The 17,122-nt window shown below is 36.0% G+C and overlaps 1 pseudogene; it reads left to right on the top strand.

Moving 5' to 3' along the window:
* LOC138918607 (regulator of DNA class I crossover intermediates 1-like) overlaps positions 1-17,122 on the top strand; it is a 71,653-nt pseudogene that overhangs the window by 163 nt on the left and 54,368 nt on the right.

The raw sequence follows: 17,122 nt of genomic DNA, 5'->3' as shown, positions 1-17,122 counted from the left end.
GCCCCTGCTTCTCCCTTTTCGAAGGGATTTCTTTGCGTCAATATATCGTCTTTGCACAAATTTGTAAGGCGTTATGGAAGAGGCCATTCCCTGCTGCCCTTAAATCCATTGGTGGGGGCTCGTATCCACCATAAATCCAATTTAGTTTGTTTTTGCAAGGGAGGGAAAGTGAAGCGTTTTTTGCTTTAACTTGCAAGAGAATTTACAATTTGTTTTGTATTTAGAATTAATCACATAAAGGAGGATGAGTTGACAATTTAGCTTTATGTAACCTGTTCACTGCTGTTGACCTTCAAGTCCACTAGGATGGAAATCATGTGGGCCTGTAATTTCGTTTGATCAAATTCCCTGACGAAAAGAATTGTTTTGATTGAAACATTAAGCCATTAAATACAATTTTTGTCACAAGTAGACCCAGGACAGTGATGATATGGTTAGAATATAACACATTTAAATTATTAGGAATTTTATAAGAGGAAAGACAGCTTTTGTGTTCAAGTATTGTAACGATGTCTGATAATTTTAGCAATAGCATTTATCCTGTTGAAGATATGTTAGCATCGTATTTTAGAAGTTTATCTGATTTATTCCTAGCTAATGTTCTAGCATCATGCTTCCACTTTGGAGAAAAGTGAAAACTCACTTACAAACGTCACACAATTTAGTTGATACATGATTATAATTTGATGTTTTTGAATTCTTTAAAATGTGAATATTAAATGAGATACAAAATCATCTTACAAATGCTTAAGCAGTATTAAAATATAGGTGCTATTGTTATTCTGTCATATATCTTCTGGTTATTCAGGGAGTAGTATTTTGGTTGCTAGTGGGAGGATGCAAAAGTAATGTACTTCAGGAAACGTGTAGTCTAGGATTGTGTTTCTCAAAATGAGGTAGTGCTGCACCTGGCGATATTAGGTACCAGGGGGTTAAGAAACCACAGAAGAAACGTGACACATCTCCCTGGAGCATCAGTTTTATTCACAGATCGGAGGAAAATATATTTTTTAATTTAAGTAAACATGGATATGTTATAGAGTAAAAGGCAAAACTTGTGTGAAGTTGTAAGAGAAAATATGGAATTTTAAATAAATTTTCTTGAGGAGGTTGGGCTCGTTAGGGTCAAACTCCAGATTGGTAATGAAAAAATGAGTGTGTCCACTTTGTACTATCCCAGCAAACAAAGGTAGACAAGATTAGTTGATCATGGCGCTCTGACCATGAGGCCGTAAGGGCCTCAGAATCTGAGACAGTGCTTAGTAATCACTAGCAGTTGATTGGAGCTGCTATAGAGTAGAAGTTTTAATCCTTGTCTCAGACCATCCTTGAGTACTTGTTTATTTCCCTCTGTTGTAGGATTAGTTTTTGTTTGAAAATTTTGAGAACTGTTAGGAACTTAAAATATAGACGAGTAACTAGAGAACATTTACAAAGCTCTCTCAGAGCTGCTCCATCAGAGAATTCGGCATTAATTAATTCAACAAATACGTTTTTACTTGCCTCCCTGTTTAGGGCATTGTCAAGCTGTATAGTGGGATTCAAAAGAGAAAAAGATAAAACTTTGGACCGCAAAAAGAATTTATGGTAGAATGGTGAGATTTGAATTAGGTGAATGATTTTAAGACTAGATAGTTAAATGGTACTTAATATATAACAAGTGCTGTTCTAAGAACTTTTTGTATATTAGCTCATTTACTCTTAAGAAGAACCCTATGAGGTATGCACAAATGTTATCCTCATTTTACTGATAGGGAAACTGAGGCACTGTTAATGTTAAGTGGCTTGCCCAAGGTCACCCAGCTAATCAATGACAGTTATTTGAGAACCATATGCTTAATGGCTATGCTATGCTATGCAATGTAGAAATAGGAGTATTGTGAAAGTGGCACATGTAAAGGGCTATGGATATTTAGAGAACAGAGAAATTACCTTAAACCTTGAAGGATAACAGTGTTGCACAGAACAAGTGCTACAGAGAAACAATGAAACACAGGTTCTTAAAAGCTGAAAAGGAAGTGAGATAAATAATTATCAAATTGGAGACCTAGTTTTTACCAAGGCTTCTTAGAAGAGATGGGTTGGGAGGGCAGTATTAAAGAACCTGAAAGGATTATTTGGCAGACAGTAAATAGGTCTGCATTAAGACAGGAAAACACTTGCAAAGAGGCTTTATACCTTTTTTCCAAGGAAATGAATGAAGCAGGCTATAGCAAGTTTATATTTTGGTTGTAGCAACCTGATTGTATACACTAAATCAAACCAGGGTATTCTTGTTGTGTATTATAGGGACCTGATATACAGTTTAATTGCGGAATCATTTGATAGGAGCGTCTTTACAATTGCAAAGGTCTTTGCAAGTTTTCTTGGCATAAAAGAAACTTGGCATTTAACTTTTTGCTGCTCTTCTGTTTGGGGAGTCTACCAGTCATATGTAAGATTTTTTTTTGTGAGGGAAGGGACTGGTGGCTAGGGAAGAAATAAGCTTTCCTTATTTTGATTTTTAAATTACTTGGTTTGGCTTTAGTGTTATGGTTTGTGGGCGTCTTTGAAGATATAACATTTCATTTCAAACAAAGTCTCATTTAGGGTAAAGAGATTTGGTCTAAGATGAAACTAATTGACATATCTATGATAGCAGTTCCCAGTCTACTGTCCCTGAAACTTGCTAATCAGCCATAATGTCAGATTTTTCAATTTAATGGGTTCTTTCTTTTTTTCCTAAAATTATATTCTTTTTTTGACTTAAAATGCCCCTCCCATTTTAAGTCCTTTCTTTTTTTCTCCCCCTGCTTTTTCTTCCCAAATCCCCCCAGTACATATTTTAGTTGGGGCATGTGGGACGCCACCTCAGTGTGACCTGATGAGCGGTGCCATGTCCACGCCCGGGATCTGGACCAGTGAAACGCTGGGCCACCTAAGCAGAGGACGTGAACTTAACCACTCGGCCACGGGGCTGGTCCCAAGACCTTTCTTGACAAAATTAAAAATATGAATCATTTGTCAGTCTTACCAATTAAATAATTTTTTTTTTTTTAGTTGTCTGGGAATCATTGACCTAGAACTCTAATCTTTGTTTTGTACTTTTACGTCAGCACTGAGACCCTGTGTTTTCCTAGTCACATTGAGGTGTAAATTTGAAAGAGGACAGGTATAAGCACTGATCTTTTTAATTTGGAAAAGATTCTCTTTTATTTTCAGTATTTGGTGATTGATGACTTGTTTCACCAAATTCATAGCCACCTCAGACATGAAGGTGGTAGGAAGAGAAGAGAGAAAGGAGAAGATAAAGATGTGACCAGTCTTTGGGCCTCGATATGCTATTCAGAATGGGATCAACTATAGATCTGAAATACAGCACTATACATGCAGTGTAAGAAGACTTTTTGTTTTAATTAGAGGAGGTTTATTTTTATAACTTAGATTGAAGAATGCAACCCGTGTCATAAGAAAGACACAGATAAAATCCTGTTTGAATTTAGGTGAAGGAGAGGTTTGCATTTGTAAATGTAGGCCTAGAATATTCACCTGTGCAAAGTATTTAGTGAGTGCTATGTACCAGGCACTGCGCCAGGTCAGAGTATAAAGTAACTGAAATTTAGTCTCTTTCTGAGAGATTTATAGCTTATTGGGGAGGGGGGAATATGACATTCCATAAAGTTTGAAAATGTTGAAAGATCAGGGGCCAAAATATATGATTTAAAAAAAACAGTGTGAACAATAGTAGAACATAGGAAAGTTTTAGCTGAGAGTTTGGCAAATCAGAAACAAGGCTAAAGGAAAGTTTGATGGAGAAAAAGAATAAAATAAATGTTATGTGAATAGTTGGAGATAAGATTACTTATTTAAATACTTAAAAATGTGTATATGTGTCTGCGTGATGGTGAGGTTGAAAACCAGACTGAGAAGTTGAAATTTGATCTGTTGGATATTGAGGAGTCATTCAAATTCAGAAGTACCACAGTGAAAGTGGTATTCTATGACTGTTTGTGGTGCTAGTGGTGTGTCGTTTGGAATACAGTGGTGAAAGACTCCAAGACAGTGATACCAGTTAGGATTCTTCTGGGGAAAAATAATGAATACTATTTTTCCATTTTCTTGTATGACTATATATTTTCCAGATCAAATCAAAACCAGTCCTAGGGCTGGTGCGGTGGCCGAGTGGTTAAGTTCGTGCGCTCTGCTTCGGCGGCCCGGGGTTTCGCCAGTTCAAATCCTGGGCGCGGACATAGCACTGCTCATCAGACTATGCTGAGGTGGTGTCCCACATGCCACAGCTGGAAGGACCCACAACTAAAAATACGCAACGATGTACTGGGGGTCTTTGGGAGAAAAAGGAAAAATAAAATCTTTAAAAACAAAACAACCCCCAAAAAAGCAAGCAAAAAAAACCAGTCCTATGTTAATTATTAAACCTCTCTGTATAGGAGCAGATCAGGTTGTGAGGGACCTTCCTAATGGAAAAAAGAATACAAAATTGTGACTACAAAATAAGGTATAGGGCTTGGAAGGGGAATATGCAGATGAAGGGCTCTGAACTTAAGTTTAATTAGCTTTACAATAAATTCTCTTTACTGTGAATTAGCCTCTGTCCCTGCATCTCTTTCTTCATCTGTTAAATGGGGATAACACTTAAATGTACGGTGAACATCATCCCAGTTTGCCTAGGACAGTCATGGTTTATGCCTGTGATCCTAGTGGCATGCCCAGTTTAGCATTTGTTTTCGGAGTTTTTGTTTTTTAATTAAATATAAGCTACCATTAATGGTTCCGTTAAAATGAACCCAGATGGATTCAGTGAACATCCTTTTTTTTTTTTTAACCTCTGCCATGGTCTGTATTAGTGCATGAGCAACGTGTGTGGTGAAGAACGTTCTCACTTTAACATGTGGTTAAATCTGAAGACATCCAATGATAACCCAGGCCTGACACTTTCCAGATAGAAAGTAACTAACAGCTTCTTTTAAAGATAGCATGAAGGGCACTTGCTGATAAAGTGTGCTGAGACATGAGTGGCTGGGTACAACTAACTTGCTGGATGGGATGGGAGAAGTATTTAATGCTGCTGTCTCTGCTAGCCACTTGTACCAGCTAGTTGTAACATTGCATTCTAAGGTCTGAGAGATTTGTATAGCCGCCATGCCTGGGAGTGGGGTCAATAGGAAACATGGAAAATTTTAGATTAGGTGTAAGTGAAATATTTGCTAGGAATAGAGGCTAATCAGTCCTGTCAGAGTGCCTACAAAGAGTAGTAGGAGTGTTGTTGCTACAGTGGTTTTGTCAACAACCGTTTCCTTTTTCATAGTGTTTAGTAATGCTTTTGTAACCTTTTGGCAGCAGGGAGCTCAAATAAAGGAAAATTAATGCTTCCTGATAAATACTGATGCTTTGTTTTTCATTTGAGTTGATGAATCTATAACTAGTACACAAAATGTTTGCCAGCATTTAGCATCTCTCATGGTCACATGACAATCTGAATGCACAAATCTGCTGAAAAAGCATCAGGAGTTACTTTCAGATTTGGTAGTTATTTTAAGGAGATTATAGCTGCAGACAATAGTTTGACACATGTAACTGCAGAACATTAAAGATAAAATTATTTCTGCAATGATAATATAAATAGAAATTTGATGGATCATAGCATCTTGGGTAAAACAGGACTCTTACTAAATTATGTAACCTGTGTAGCCAAGATACACTCGGAATTGGTTGTAGTTCATGTATATTTCACAGTTGTAGTCAAAGAGGCTTGATATTTTACTGAACAAAGCTACAGTTGTCAAAATTTTCAATTTTTTATATGCACAGTTAATGTAACTGAATTACACTGTTTTTGAGACAATACTGATGTTGAATCCAAAAAAGAATACTTTGGCGTGTTGTTATAAGCTTGCTTTCTTTGTTGCCTTTTATTAATTGGATTTCATAAACATTTGACTCTTTGAAGAGTTACTTGATAAATCAATCTATGTATCCTGCATTGTTATTGAACATTTTTTTTTTTTAAAGACTAGTTTTGTTTTTTTTTTTTAAGATTTTATTTTTTCCTTTTTCTCCCCAAAGCCCCCCGGTACATAGTTGTGTATTCTTCGTTGTGGGTTCTTCTAGTTGTGGCATGTGGGACGCTGCCTCAGCGTGGTCTGAGGAGCAGTGCCATGTCCGCGCCCAGGATTCGAACTGACGAAACACTGGGCCGCCTGCAGCGGAGCGCGCGAACTTAACCACTCGGCCACGGGGCCAGCCCCTGTTATTGAACATTTTTGCAAGCAAGTCCTCTAAATTTTGATGACATTTTATTCAAAAACAGTTGAAAATATTTATTCAAAATATCCCATAAATGGAGTGAAAAACTTCAACTTTAGAAGCTTTTAGTGAATTGTAATTGTTGAAATAAAGTTTTTAAGATTTAATTGTGAATAACTTGAAATACACATCTGTGTTGGGCTATCATTCACAATCTAAGATCTCTTCCATTGTATGACCCAGGAGATGGCTGTTCATGTTTATCATTACAGCCTGTAACTATGAAACAATATTTTCTATGTGAAAGTACTATAAGAATTCAATCTCTAAGAACTTATTTTAAGTAGGCTCTGTATTCTTAATATTAGGTGGATTTCTGCCTTATCGATTGACACTTTTTTTCTCAATACCATACCTTTTGTAATTCATATTACTCTAAAAACTTTTTCTTGTATTGCAAGAGAAGAATTTTTATGAAAGCCATAGCATTCTAATGTATATCATTACTATTCCTGACACATCAGGTGGACCTGCTTTAGTAATGTGGAAAACCAACCTAAGTACTTTTTCTAGGCTAGTTACTGTCCTGAATCTTAATAAGTCTGCTAGCTAACAATGTTAACATTATGATGTCTTAGGTTAATGTTAATTTCACTGTGACACAAGCCATAAAATAATTTTTTCAATTGTTAGTTATTGCTTTATTAATTTTATTTACATTTTTCACTTTGAATCACACTTAAGATGTTATTACAAGATTGTAACAATCTGGAAACGGTTTCTTTTGCATGGCACCTCGCCACTAAAAAGATAAACTAAGCAGCAAAATAAAAAGCAAAACAAAATAAACAACAAAGAAAATTCAAGACTAGCTGACAGTTAAGATATGTGACACCCATAGTATTTAATCCCTAATGTAGTTTCAACATCTCCTGCGTACTCCATGTAAAATGTACGTTCGTGTTGTTCTTGATGTTTCTTTGACCACATTACTGCCTGTCTTTTTTTTTTTAAAGAAAATATTTCTTTAGCGTTTTCCTTTAAATCTTTGCTTACTAGAAAGAATGGCAAGGGGCAGAATGCCCTGTTATATTTTTGTAGTCAGTATGGTTTTATTTCTTCCTTTCTCTCTCTCTTCTTTCCTTCTCCCCTTCCCTCCCTTCTCTTCTCTTCTTTCCCTTTCTTAACCTCTTTACATTTCTCTATTTTACTTTATTCTTTCTATCTTAATGAAGAATAAGGTAGTGTAATCTATATCCCTGCTTCCCACAATTGATAACTTGTGGAGTGTTCTATGAAGAAGTTATGGCCTTTTGATGTTATTTTCAGTATGTAGCTATAATGGCAACTAATATTGTTCACTTAAACTTTTACTGAAGGAGATGGTTGCAATATATTTCTTTAAAAATCCATTTTCTAGAATAACATAGTAATTACTGTTAAAGAGATGAGCTTCATTCCCACCTCCCCACCCCTAAATCTCTGGTAATTTAAATTTCAGGACAAAAATTAGAGAAACTCTTAAAATTGTTTTTTATAAAGTGCATATAAATTTCATGAAGAAACTGATGTTTGAATGGGGTCTTGAAGGTATTGAAAGTTTTGAGTACAAAATATGGTGGGAGGAGTCTCCATATATGGAGAAGAAAAACTATATTTTCATTTGGTCGGGTGTTGGAATACGTGAAACGCAGGAATGGAAAACAAAGTTGAAATCTAAGTTGGGGCAGGCAATGGAAGTCACGTCCCTAAGTGATAATCAGAGCTGTGTTTTATTGCTATTACCAATGTAGTAAGAAATATAGGAGAACATTTGCATAAAATCAAGGAGACTCTTTAAAGTATAATTATGGTAGCTAGCTACATACTTAATATTGCAGTAGTCAAAGTAGCAAATGACTTCTGAGGATTCACATTTTATATATAGCAAGCTATTTTAATTATCTGCACGTTTTTCTTTTTCTCAGATATAAAATTCCATCTAGTTTACCCCATTATTTGGGGATATATTCATTTGTTCTCCCGTCCTTTCTATCTTATTTTTTTCTACCTTTATTGAGGTATAATTGACAAATAAAATTGTAAGATATTTAAAGTATACCATGTGATGGTTTGATATATGCATACATTGTGAAAGTTAATTGACACATCCATCACCTCAGATATTTCTCTTTTTTGGTGAGAACATTTAAGTTCTACTCTCTTAACAGATTTCAATTATACAATACAATGTTATTTTGTATTAACAAATGGTATGGTTACCATGTTATCCTCAGAACTTATTCATCTTATAACTTAAAGTTTGTATGCTTTTACCAACCTCTCCCTATTTACCTGACCCCCCAGCAACCACTTGTCTGTTCTCTGTTTCTATGATTTTAACTTTTTTTAGATTCCACATATAAGTGGTACCATGTCCTATTTGTCTCCGTCTGACTTAATTATCTAATGCCTTCCAGGTTCATCCATGTTATCACAAATGACAGGATTTCTTTCTTTTTTTTTGTGAGGAAGATTGGCCCAGAGCTAACATCTGTTGCCATTCTCTCTCTTTTTGCTTGAGAAGATTGTTGCTGAGTTAATATCTGTGCCAATCTTCTTCTACTTTATGTGGGATGCAGCCACAGCGTGGCTTGACACGTGGTGCTAGGTCTGTGCCTGGGATCTGAACCTGCGAACCCCGGGCTGCCACAGTACAGCATGCGAACTTGACCACTATGCTGCTGGGCTGGCCCAGGATTTCTTTCTTTTAAAAGGGTGAATGATATTCCATGGTGTATATATATACCAAATTTTCTTGATCCATTCATCCATTGATGTACTCTTAATCTGCTTCACACCTTGGTTGTTGTGAATAAGGCTCCTATGAACATGGGAGTACAGATATCTGTTTGAGATGTTGATTTCTCTTTGGATTTATACTCAGAAGTGGTACTGCTCGATCAAATGGTAGTTCTTTTAATTTCTTGAAGAACCTCTATGCTGTTTTCCATAATGGCTGCACCAATTTATATTCCCACCAATAGTGCACAAGGGTTCCCTTTTCTCCACATCCTAATATTTGTTCTCTCTTTTCTTTTTGATTCAAGTCATCCTAAAGGACATGAGGTGATAAATCATTGTGGTTTTGATTTGCATTTCCCTGAGCATTAGTGATATTGAGCACCTTTTCCTGTACCTGTTGATCATTTGCATGTCTCTTTTGAAAAATGCCTATTTACGTCCTTTGCCCATTTTTTAACTAGGTTATTTGTTTTTTGCTGTTGAGTAGTATGAGTTCCTCATATTGTGGATATTAAACTCTTATCAGATATAAGGTTTGCAAATATTTTCTCCAATTCCATAGGTTCCCTTTTCATTTTGTTGATGGTTTCCTTTGCTGTGCAGAAGCTTTGTAGTTTGATGTAGTCCCACTTTTTAATTTTTGCTTTTGGTGTCAAATCCAAAAAATCATTGCCGAAACCAATTTCAAGGAGCTTACCCCCTGTGTTTGCTTCTAGGAATTTTATGGTTTCAGGTCTTATATTCAAGTCTTTAATCCATTTAGAGTTGATTTTTGTGTACAGTGTAAGATAACGGTTACAGTTTCATTCTTTTGCATGTGACTGTCTAGTTTTCCCAACACTATTTATTGAAGAAACTGTCCTTTCCCCACTGTGTATTCTTGGTTCCTTTGTGATAAATTGAATGACGATATATTTCTGGCTTATTTCTGGATATTCTATTCCATTGGTCTGTCTGGCTGTTTCTATACCAATACCATACTGTTTGATTACTGTCACTTTGTAATATAGTTTGAAATCAGGAAGTATGATGCCTCCGGCTTTCTTCTTTCTCAATTATGCCTTGGCTATTTGGGATCTTTTGTGGTTCCATACAAATAATAGGGTTGTCTGTTTTATTTTTGTGAAAAATGCCACTAGAATTTTGATAGGGATTGCATTGAATCTGATATGTCATTTGATTTCTGGGCTTTCAATTCTGTTCCATTGATCTGTAGGTCTGTTTTTTTACCAGTACCATCCTGTTTTGATTACTATAGCTTTGTAGTATATTTTGAAATCAGGGATTGTGATGCCTCCAGCTTTATTCTTTTTTCTCAGGATTGCTTTAGCTGTTTGGGGTCTTTTGTTGCCCCATATGAATTTTAGGATTCTTTGTTCTATTTCTGTGAAGAATGTCATTGGGATTCTGATTGGGATTGTATTGAATCTGCAGATTGCTTTAGGTAGTATGGACATTTTAACTGTATTTATTCTTCCAATCCATGTGCACGGAATATCTTTCCATTTCTTTATGTCTTTATCAATTTCTTTCAATAAAGCCTTGATAGTTTTCATTGTATAGGTCTTTCACCTTCTTGGTTAAATTTATTCCGAGATATTTTATTCTTTTTGTTGTGATTGCAAATAGTATTGTATTCTTGAGTTCTCTTTCTCTTAGTTTGTAATTAGAGTACAGAAATGCAAATGATTTTTGCAAGTTCATTTTGTACCCTGCCATTTTTCTGTTATTGTTGATTATTTCTAATAGCTTTCCAATGGATTCTTTAGGGTTTTCTATATATAAAATCATGTCGTTTGCAAACAGTGAGCATTTCACTTCTTCATTGCCTATTTGGATACCCTTTACTTCTTTTTCTTGCCTAATTGCTCTGGCTATACCTCCAGTACTATTTTGAATAAGAGTGGTGAGGGTGCACACCCTTGTCCTGTTTGTGTTCTCAGAGGGATGGCTTTTAGTTTTTCCCTGTTGAGTATGATGTTGGCTTGGGTTTGTCATATATGGCCTGTATTATGTTGAGATACTTTCCTTCTATACCCATTTTATTGAGAGTTTTCATCATAAATGGATGTTAGATCTTGTGAAATGCTTTCTCTGCATCTGAGATGATCACCTTTTTTATTCCTCATTTTGTTAATTTGGTGTATCACATTGATTGATTTGTGGATGTTGAACCATCCCTGTGTCCCTGGTATAAATCCCACTTGATCATGGTGTATGGTCCTTTTAAGATTTTGCTGTATTCGGTTTGCCAGTATTTTGTTGAGGAGTTTTGTATCTCTGTTCATCAGCAAAATTGGCCCGTAATTTTCTTTTTTTGTGTTATCCTTGTCTGGCTTTGGTATCAGCTTGATGTTGGCCTTGTAGAATGACTTACGAAGTATGCAGTCTTTTTCAATTTTTTGAAATAGTTTGAGAAGGATAGGTCTTAAATCTTTGAATGTTTGGTAGAATTCTTAAGAGAAGCCATCTGGTCCTGGACTTTTATTTTTTGGGAGGTTTTTGATTACTGTTTCAATCTCTTTACTTGTGGTTGATCTTTTTAATTCTCTATTTCTTCTTGATTCAGCTTTGGCAGATTGTATGAGTCTAAGAATTTATCCATTTCTTCTGGATTTTGCAATTTGTTGGCATATAGTTTTCATAGTATTCTCTTATGATCCTTTGTATTTCTGTGGTATCGGTTAATTTCTCCTCTTTCATTTCTAATTTTATTTGAGCCTCCTCTCTTTTTTCCTTAGTGAGTCTGGCTAAGGGTTTGTCAATTTTATCTTCTCAAGGAACCAGCACTTGGTCGTTGATCCTTTCTACCATTTTTGTGGCTTCAATTTCATTTATTTTTGCTCTAATTGTTATTATTTCCCTCCTTCTGCTAACTTTGGGTTTTGTTTGTTCTTCTTTTTCTATTTCTGTTACGTGCAGTTTAAAAGTGCTTACTTGAGATTTTTCTTGTTTTTTAAGGTGAGCCTGTGTTGCTATGATTTTCCCTCCTAGGACCACTTTTGCTGCATCCCATGAGTTGGTGTGGTATAATGTATTTTCATTTTCATTTGTCTCCAGATATCTTTTGATTTCTCCTGTAATTTCTTCAATGACCCATTGGTTGTGCAGTACTATGTTGTTTAGCCTCCACATATCTGTCACTTTCGTAGCTTTTTTCTTGTAGTTGGTTTCTAGTTTCATAGCATTATGGTCACAAAAGATGCTTGATATGATTTCAGTCTTCTTAAATTTATTAAGGCTTGCCTTCTTTCCCAACATATGGTCTATCTTTGAGAATGTTCCATGTGCACTTGAGAAGAATGTGTATTCTGCTGTTTTTATATATGTTCTATTAAGTCCATCTGGTCTAGTTTTTCATTTAATTCCGTTATTTCCTTGTTGACTTTCTGTCTAGATGATCTATCCATTGATCTAAGTGGGGTTTAGGTCCCCTACTATTATTATGTATTAGTTCACTTCTCCTTTTAGGTTTGTTAATAGTTACTTTATGTACTTTGGTGCTCCTATGTTGGTTGCATCCAAATATGTATTTCTTATTGTAAATTACAATATCACAATGATCAATCTGTTGTTCAAAGTGGGGTTTTGAAGTCCCCTGCTATTATTTATTGCTGCCTGTTTCTCCTTTTAGTTCTGTTTATATTTGCTTTATATATTTAGGTGCTCCAATGTTGGGTGCATAAATATTTACAGTTCTTGTATCCTTTTGATGAATTGACTCCTTTATCATTTTGTAATGGCCTTTGCTGTCTCTTGTTACAGTCTTTGTCTTCAAGTCTATTTTGTCTGAGAATTATGCTACCCTAGCTTTTGGTTTCCCTTTGCATGTAATATCTTTTTCCATCCCTTTACTTTCAGTCTGTTTGTGTCCGTAATGCTGAGATGAGTCTCTTGTAGGCAACATATATTTGGGTCATGTTTTTTAATCCAATCAGCCAAAAAACATTTACATTTAAAGTAATTATTTACATGGATGGACTTACCATGGCCGTTTTGTTGTTTTCTGGTTGTTTTGTAATTCTTCTATTCCTTTCTTCCTCTCTTGTTCTCTTCCTGTGTGATTTGATGATTTTCTCTATGGTATACTTTGATAACTTTCTCTTTATCTTGTATATCTCCTCTAGCCTTTTACTTTGTGGTTACCACGAGGCTTACTTAAAACATACTTGCCTGCTCACTCTGTGTTGAACCCTGAGGGGATAGCTCTGGTGAGTGCTGCATTCCTGTTAAAAATGCTTATTTATTTGCCAGAGTCCTGTGGGTCTTGTGGACACAAGCCCATTGGCTTTCAGAGCTAGGTGTTTTGGGAGTCTGTCCGTTTGGTGAGAGTCTTAAAATTTGGAGCACTAGATGTGGAGGTCAAACCCTTTGCTCCTCAGGGAAAAGGTGGAGTTGGGGATTCCCTTCTGACTGTATGGCATTGTGGCAGGGGTGGGGTTTATGATGAGAGTGTGTCTCAGCCTTTCCTACCTGTTTCAACCTGGGTATTTTTGCATTTGTCCTGTGTGTACGAGTCGCTAATCTAGTTTCTGGATCTCTTTCAGAGGGAATGCTCCAAGTGTAGCTGTACATTTGGTGTGTCTGTGGGAAGAGGGGAGCTCAAGATCCTCCTATATCATCATCTTGGTCAACCCTTGGGGGAGAAAAAAAACAACTTTACAGTTTTATTTTAAGTTAGCCTAAGCAAAACTGTTAGAAGCAACTATTAGGAATATATATATATATATATATATATATATTTTTTTTTTTTTTTTTCCCACTGACATAGCCAAGTAAAAAGTCACTTGGATTGTCAACTAGTTTAATTTTAATCTACATCTCTTTAGTGGACATTTGTACTCACTGGCAGCCAAGCATCTGAGCCCCTTATCTATGTGTGGGGGTATTTCCTACCTTATGAGTTTTGGTGATAGGCACAGACCACCTCCCTATGTGGAATCTTGGGGAAAAAACCCAGACATTTGTTTCACCATGCTTTGCAGCTAGCAAATAGGCATGTGACCTAAGCTGAGACTTAGATGCACTTGTCCTGTACTTTGAATTAGAAGCTAGTAACACAAAGAAGTAGGGACTATAGAGCTTCTATTGTAGTTGGAAGCAGTTGCAAGAGCTGCAGCAGGATTGAATTTTAATGCCAGTGATGCCAGGGGGTGGTGTTCACTGTCCAGGAGTGGAACTGGTGCAGTCAGTGGTGTTTAGTGTTCACCAGTGCTGGCAGTGGTGTCCTTAGGAGACTAATTATGGCTTGATTTTGACTATGATGCCACAGCTCCCTAGACTTCCTTGTTCTTGCCAGGTGCCAAACGTGCTTCCTCAGCCTTGTTGACATGTTTGTTGGTTACCTGATTTTCTTTTAATAAATTTATTTTCTGTTTTAATTAACCAAAGGAGCTTTCAATTTCTTGTAACTTAAGAATCCTAGCTGATGCAGTTTTCTTTTCTAGTGCAGGTAATTGAGAGTGACTATATTTGGTAAAACATTTAGACATATAGTACTATTTAGTAGCATTGGTTGCCTTAATAATAATTTAAAATGTTCTTTTTATGAAATTGCCTTTGACTTATACGTTAGGATCTTTTTTCACTTTCACTGTGGTCTAGTATTAGTAGGCTAATCTAGCAATTGGTCTTGAAATCCTAATTAATTTTTTCTTAGACACATAGGAATAGGGATTATGGAGTACATAGAATTTGGTGAGAGCCATAAGAGTGTCCTGGATAATGGAAAATCAGCCTGGAGTAAAATCACTTGATTTATACATATATGAAGACTGTATTTAGGCTTTGGCTAGTCCCTAATTCTATTGATCTTTATAATGTGGGAACTTCTTATAGAATTGATTTTTCTTCCTACTGTCTCTGTAATCTGGCTTGTTTAATACTGCTGGCTCTGTCATACTTCTTATATTTCGGAACTTTGAAAAGTCGCTTTGCTTTCTCTTTTTTTGAGGAAGATTAGCTCTGAGCTAACTGCTGCCAATCCTCCTCTTTTTGCTGAGGAAGACTGGCCCTGAGCTAACATCTGTGCACATCTTCCTCTACTTTATACGTGGGACGCCTACCACGGCATGGCTTGCCAGGCGGTTCCATGTCCACCCCTGGGATCCGAACCGGCAAAACCCAGGCCGCCAAAGCGGAATATGCACACTTAACTGCTGCACCACAGGTCCAGCCCCCACTTTGCTTTCTTTGCCTTAAGTTTTAAAATGATGGAGAATAAACTAATCTCTAATGTCCTCTCTAGCCTTAGCATTTGATGGGTCAATGAAATGTGATTTATTTCCTTTTTCTTTTCTAAAGTTTGAATGCCAGCAGTGCACTTATGCTGCATGGATCTGGACAGATTGAATTCTTTGCTCATTGAACTCAAAATGGTCAATTAAGACATAGCTATTGGGAAGTATGTTAAAGTACAAGTTCAGTAAGTACCAAAGTCTGGGGGTATTCAGTAACTGTCATTCATGTAGTTTATGAAAATCATTTGGAAAATGAACAGCTTTGTATATTCACAGTTGACATTCTTGGAAGACAGTATAATATCTGGTTGAAAACTTCAAAACCAGAATGCTTAGGTTTCAGTCTGGCTCTACCATTTATTAGCAGTGTGACCTTGGGCAAGTAACTTAACCTCTCTGCATCTTAGTTTCTTCATCAGTAAAATGGGGATAAAAATAGAACCTACCTTACAGAGTTCCTGTGAAGATTAAATGAGTTTGTACATGTAAAGTATCTGAAGTGTCTAGAAAGGTGCAAGACATATGGTACTCATCATTAGCAATTATTATTTTCATGTTATTATATAATCTCATGTAGCTAAAATACATTTTGTCATTTTACTTATAATTCTTGTACAAATCTTGAATTTGAGATCATAGTTTCATGTATATCCAAAAGATTTATTGTGCATATCTGCTTATCTTGTCATGAATGTTTTATGGCATTCTACTATTATTAATAGAGCAAATAATTTATAACCATTAAATATTGCACTATCATGGGATTCGTTGCAGTGTTTGGCACAGAGATCATAGGTGTGAAGCACATCCATAAAAGCTAGCTGTGTTTTAAAGAAGTTATGAGATTTCAAGTTTGCATAGCTGATATAGTAATGTAACTGAATTGCTCTAATAATAAACTTAACATTTCTTTCAATCCTATATAGATTTTGGTCCTTTCTCTACTTCCTGTTGATAGAAGTAGAATATTGAAATACAAGGAAAATTAAAATGGCAGCATTGACCAAGAATATTGCTATCATATGAGAATGTTTCAGTGGTACCTCCTTGCCAATGCATTGATTTCTCTTTGCTTATCTTGATTTTATAATTCAGATGTATTTTATGCTTCATTATTAATGATAGGTGTAGAGTCTTTCTTATTAGTTCTTGGATTTTCTATCTAAGAAAATTTTGTGAAACAGTATATACTATAACATTTGAGAACATTTTCATAGTTTCTTTTCATAAAATAGCATAATTATCACTATACTTTTAGATTTTAATTCCAAATCTTTAATTCAACTAAAATGACATCATTTTATTTTATTTATGTATTTATTTTGGTGAGGAAGATTGGCCCTGAGCTAATATCTGGTTCCCATCTTCCTCTTTTTGCTTGAGGAACATTGTCCCTGAGCTAACGTCTGTGCCAATCTTCCTCTATTTTGTATGTGGGATGCTGCCACAGCATGGCATGATGAGCAGTGTGTAGGGCCGTGCCTGGGATCTGAACCCAGGAACCCTGGGCCACCAAGGTGGAGCATGTGAACTTAACCAGTTTGCCACCAGGCTGGCTCAACAATCATTTTAGAGACCATTTCTTTAATCATTGTATTTTTTATCCTGTTTCCTTTTTCAGGACCAGGGTTCTGATCAAGCAGGAAAGGAGAAAGCAAAAGGTAAAGAGAATATGTTTATTTGTGTTAGCTTTATGAAAAAAGTGATCTTCTGAAGCATTTTTCCAAGGGTAATAACTAAGTGAAATTGGAAGACTCTCTTCCTTTAGTCTTCTCAACCTTGTAGATAGCTTGATAACCAACCATTTTGCTTAGGCAGAGACTTAAGGACCTTGTTGATTCTTGTTGTCATTCTAG

This window comes from Equus caballus, chromosome 17, assembly GCF_041296265.1.
Source record: "Equus caballus isolate H_3958 breed thoroughbred chromosome 17, TB-T2T, whole genome shotgun sequence".
NCBI lineage: Eukaryota > Metazoa > Chordata > Mammalia > Perissodactyla > Equidae > Equus > Equus caballus.
This window is presented reverse-complemented; position numbering and strand designations above follow the sequence as displayed.